A 5,684-nucleotide genomic window follows, 5' to 3' on the forward strand; every position below is an offset into this window, starting at 1 on the left:
TGGGATTGCTGGATCATATGGTATTTCTATTTCTAGCTTTCTAAGGAAGCGCCATATCATTTTCCAAAATAGTCGTATCATTTTGTATTCTCAACAGCAGTGCATAAGAGTTCCAGTCTCCCCGAAGCCTCGCAAACATTTGTTATTTTCAGTTTTTTTTTTTTTTGTGCCAGTAATGCTGGGTGTGAGATGGTATCCCATTGTGGTTTTGATTTGCATTTCTCTAACGGCTAGTGATTGCAAGCACTTCCTCATGTGTCTGTTAGTCACTTGAATGTCTTCTTTAGTGAAGTGTCTGTTTATTTCCTTTGCCCATTTTTTAAATGGATATTTGTCTTTTTATTGTAGAGGTGTTGGATTTTCCTGTAGATTTTAGAGATTAGAACTTTGTCGGATTTGTTATAGCCAAAATTTTTTTCCCAGTCTTTATGTTCTGTTTTTACTCTCTTGGTGAAGTCTTTTGATGAGCGTTTTTTAAGTGTTTAATTTTTAGAAGATCCCAGTTATCTAGCTTATCTTGTGGAGTTTGTGTGTTGTTAGTTATGGTTTGTATCCTATTAATGCTGTTAGGGCCTATTTTTTCTTCTATGATCTTTACAGGTTTTGGCTTTATATTTAGGTTTTTGACTCATTTTGAATTAGTTTCTGTGTATGGTGTGAGGTATGGGTCCTGTTTCTTTTTTTTTGCAAAGACATCCAGTTTTGCTAGTACCATTTGTTAAAAAGACTGTGTTTTCCCCCATTTGATGGGCTTTGGTCCCTTGTCGAAGATCTGGTGACCGTAGGTGTATAGATTTACATCTGGGTTCTCAATTCTGTTCCATTGGTCAATGTATCTGTCATTGAACCAGTACCAGGCTGTTCTGACTACTGTAGCTGTATAGTAGGTTCTGAGGTAAGGTAGCGTGAGTCCTCCTACTTTATTCTTCTTCACTAGTGCTTTACTGATCCGGGGCTTCTTCCCTTCTTATGGAGCACATTTCTACTTTGCACTACATTGTATCTCCATGAGTCAGAATTGACTCAATGTAATTTTTTTTTTTTTTAAGAAATGTACTAGGCACTGGCGGTACAAAGATGAATAACACATAGTAGGAACTATGTTAAAATTATTATCAGACACAAATATTTTATAAACTAACAGGGTAAGTGTAGTAACAGGGTGCTATGGGAGCATAGTGTATGGCCAGCAAGCCCTGGGCATGAAAACGTCAGAAAAATGTCCCTGGAGGAATGGAAGCCTTAGCTGAGTCTTAAAGGAAGAGTCAGAGTTAGAAAAGCAGTAAGCAACTGGGGGCAGCACTGTGAGGGGGGAGGGGGCATGACCAGTATTCACTTCCCCCCACATACCATGGATTAAGATTTAATACGAATTCATTTGGAAGCTGCTATACATTTTACCTACCAACACCTGGAGACCATCCATCCCATTCACCCATCAGGTATCCCCACCTCACCCCCCTACAATACTCACAGGGAGTTTTAAGTAGCCATAAAGAAATTGTTGAAGTTGATAAGATTTAGTATGAAAGTTAGACTCATACAAAACAAGCAAGGCCACTGGCTTGGAAAAGGCCTTTCCTCTGCGTGTACTCCTCCATGTCTTCTACAGAAGACGGAGTTCCTTTGGCTCAAAGAATCAAAGAATCCTGGAGCGACTGAGAAAAGAGTTCCTTTTGTTTTTCTTCAAAACAGCCCTGGTAAATCAGCCCCAGGCTGCAAATCTCCAAGTCATAAATAATTGCTGTGGTGTGCAGTGAAATGCTAGTGCCTGGGGCAGTCACTAATGTCAGAACAAGGGGAGGACCAAAGTCTGCAAAAGTGTGATGATAAACTTGTCTCAGGATCCAAAAAGTTTTTTGTGGATACGTTACTGAGAGAGGAGGATTAGCCTAGTGAAAGGGGCAAGGGCTTTGGGGCCAAACTAAGGTGGGTTGAATCCTGCTTCATCTGCAAATAATTATGTGGCCTTGAGCAAATCACTCAACATCCTCGAACTTCAGGGTCCACATCTGCAAAATGGGGATAATAAAACCTTCCTCGCAGGTTATTCCTGAAATTTAGTGATAACATATTTTAAGCCTCCAACATAATGCTTAGCATAGAGTATGTATTTAATTGGTGGCTTACTATCATTGCATCACCATCCTGTAACTAACATCCCAGTATCCCTTTATGAACTTTACCTGTTCATTATCTGCAGCTTTGGAGAGGAAAGTAGCAGCCCTGAAATCTTCCCTTATTGACTTAACACACTTGGACTCAGTGTCTTAGGTCATACCTATGCCCTCATGTTAAACTTAATACAACATCCAACTAGATCTTATAGGATGTTCTCTCACACCATGCAGAACGTCTCCTCATCCCTCTGACCTCAACACTCGCCTGGCTTGATTAATTAGACACGACTTCAGTCTTTCCTTGGGAAAGATTTTTGTCTAACCAAACTGCCACATCAGAGTCGAATGCTTTAGCCACCGTATCATCATCTCTAGTTATATGACTGACAACACTTGAGTTTGTTAGAAAAACCAAAAGTGTAAAAAAAAAAAAAAAAAGTAATTGAAAGTTGTTTTTAAAAATATTTTGATTCGTTGTGTTTGCTTTTTATTTCATTCAGTATGGAATTAATAGAGTCAAAGCACCTTCAAAGACAAATTGCATTAACAAGAAGACATGGCACACTTTAGACTACATATTTAAAAAGAATTCAAGTCCATCTATGGAAAAGTTGCTTCAATGTTTACTTCAGCCCATCTTCTGTCCATTAAATATTTCTATGTTTCTAAAATACTATGTGTTAAAGAATATATATTTATCTTTGGGTGATATTTTCTGTAACTTGATACATCACGTAGAATCTCTTTCTACACCGTTGAATATTTCCATGAACAAATCTCAAAACTGTAAAATAAATATTTGAGTTTCTTTTTTTCTGCTCTATTACACGTGCAGAAAAAATCAAGTTTTTCCCTCCAATCAGCTAGAAACAATTTGGGGAAAAAGAAAATGTACATTCATATTACATTTATGTAATATAAGACTAAGGAAGAGCTTATTTTACTTCCTATTCCACATGGTAGAAAACTAAGTTATTTAGATTAAAAATCTATGTTAGAATAATTACCTAGGAATAAATTTAACCAGGAAGGTGAAAGACTTGCGCACATAAAACTATAGGACATGATTAAAGATGACTGAAATAAATGGAAAGGGTGGGCGGGGGGGAATCCATGTTAGGTCTATACAAGTCAGTTGTCTATACCGATGAAATTAACCAGATAATTGTCAGATTTTACCATCACTTTATACATCGAAAGCCATTTTAACACTATGCTTCATTACTCAGACTTTCAGTGCACTGTTTGTTCTTAAGGATAAAACATTGCATTTCTGATATATTGCTGGAAGATGAGCCCTTCAGGTTGGAAAGCACTCAAAATAAGTCTGGGGAAGAGCTGTGTCCTCAAAGTAGAATTGACCTTAACAACATGGATTGGAGTAAAGCTTTTGGGGACCTTCATTTGTTGATGCGGCATGACTCATAACGAAAAGAAACAGCTGTAAACTTCCATTAATAATTAAAAAGTGGAATGTACAAGTATGAATACAGGAAAATTGGAACTCATCAAAAATGAAATGGAATGCATAAAGATTAATAGCCTAAGCATCAGTGAGCTGAAATGGACTGATATTGGCCATTTTGAATCAGACAATCATGTATGCCGGGAGTAACAAAATGAAGAGGAATGGTGTCACATTCATTGTCAAAAAGAATATTTCAAGATCTAGCCTAAAGTACAACAGTCGACGATAGGATAATATCCATACACTTGCAAGGAAGCCCAGTTAATACAACTATTACTCAAATTTATGCACCAACCACTAATGCCCAAGATGAAGAAACTGAAGATTTTTAACAACTTCTGTAGTCTGAAATTGATTAAATATGCAATCAAGATGCATGGGTAATTACTGGTGACTGGAATGCAAAAGTTGGAAACAAAGAAGGAGCAGTTGGAAAATACAGCCTTGGTGATAGACACTTTGCCTGAGATCACATGATAGAATTTTGCAAGACCAATGACTTCTTCATTGCAAATACCTTTTTTCAACAACATAAATGGCAACTACTCACATGGACCTCACCAGATGGAGTACACAGGAATCAAACTGACAGCATCTGTGGAAAGAGACAATGGAGAAGCTCAATATTATCAGTCAGAACAAGACCACGGGCCTACTGGGGAGTAAACCATCAATTGTTCATATACAAGTTCAAAGTGAAGCTGAAGAAAATTAAAACAAGTCCACGGGAGCCAAAGTACGACCTTGAGTATATCCCACCTGAATTTAGAAACCATCTCAAGAATAGATTTGATACACTGAACACTAGGGACTGACGACCAGACAAGTTGTGGGATGACATCATACATGAAGAAAGCAAAATGTCATTAAAAAGACAGGAAAGAAAGAAAAGACCAAAAGGGATGTCAGAAGAGACTCTGAAAAGTGCTCTTCAATGGAGAATAGGTAAAGCGAAATGAAGAAATAATCACGTAAAAGAACTGAACAGAAGATTTCAAAGGGCAGCTTGAGAAAACAAAGTAAATAACTATAATGAAATGTGCAAAGACCTGGAGTTAGAAAACCAAAAAGGAAGAACACACTTGGCTTTTGTCAAGCTGAAAGAACTGAAGAAAAAAGTTCAAGCCTCAAGTTGCAATATTGAAGTATTCTATGGACAAAATATTGAATGATGCAGGAAGCATCAAAAGAAGATGGACAATGTACACAGAGTCATTTCACCAAAAGGAATTGGTTGACGTTCAACCATTTCAAGAGGTAGTATATGCTCGAGAACAGATAGTATTGAAGGAAGAAGTCCAAGCTGCACTGAAGGTGTTAGTGAAAACCAAGGCTCCAGGAATTGACCGAATACCAGTTGAGGTATTCCAACAAATGGATGCACAGCTGGAAGCTCTAACTCACCTATTGCAAGAAATTTGGAAGACAGCTACCTGGCCAACCAACTGGAAGAGATCCATATTTGTGCCCATTCCAAAGAAAGGTGATCCAAAAGAATACATAAATTATAGAACAATATCATTAATATCACTATAAAGTAAAATTTTGCTGAAGATAATTCAAAAACTGTTGGGAACAGGGAACTGCAAGAAAGTCAAGCTGAGTTCAGAAGAGGACATGGAAGAAGGAATATAATTGCTGATGTCAGATGTATTTTGGCTGAGAGCAGAGAATACCAGAAAGATATTTGCCTATGTTTTATAGACTATGCAAAGGCATTCGACTGTGTGGATCATAACAAATTAAGGATAACATTCAGAAGAATGGAAATTCCAGAACACTTAATTGTCCTCTTGAGGAACCTGTGCATAAACCAAGAGACAGTCATTCAAACAGAACAAGAGGATACCGTATGGTTTAAAATCATGAAAGGTGTGTGTCAGGGTTGTATCCTTTCACCGTACTTATTCAGTCCGTATGCTGAGCAAATAATGCAACAAGCTGGACTATATGAAGAAGAGCATGGCATCAGGATTAGGGGAAAACTCATTAACAACTTGCAATAAGCAGATGACACAAGTTTGTTGCCAAAAGTGAAGAGGACTTGAAGCACTTACTGATGAAGATAAAAGACCACAGCCTTCAGTATGGATTAC

General features: G+C 37.6%; 1 long non-coding RNA gene across 1 annotated transcript in view; it reads right to left on the minus strand.

Moving 5' to 3' along the window:
• The window catches only part of LOC111819605 (uncharacterized), a 41,247-nt gene that overhangs the window by 31,697 nt on the left and 3,866 nt on the right, over positions 1-5,684 (minus strand). Inside the window, exon 2 of the long non-coding RNA XR_002823183.1 lies at positions 4,139-4,183. This is a non-coding gene — a long non-coding RNA (uncharacterized LOC111819605). The remainder of the gene's footprint in view (positions 1-4,138; positions 4,184-5,684) is intronic.

The sequence above is a fragment of the Trichechus manatus genome, unplaced genomic scaffold, assembly GCF_000243295.1.
Source record: "Trichechus manatus latirostris isolate Lorelei unplaced genomic scaffold, TriManLat1.0 scaffold00013, whole genome shotgun sequence".
NCBI lineage: Eukaryota > Metazoa > Chordata > Mammalia > Sirenia > Trichechidae > Trichechus > Trichechus manatus.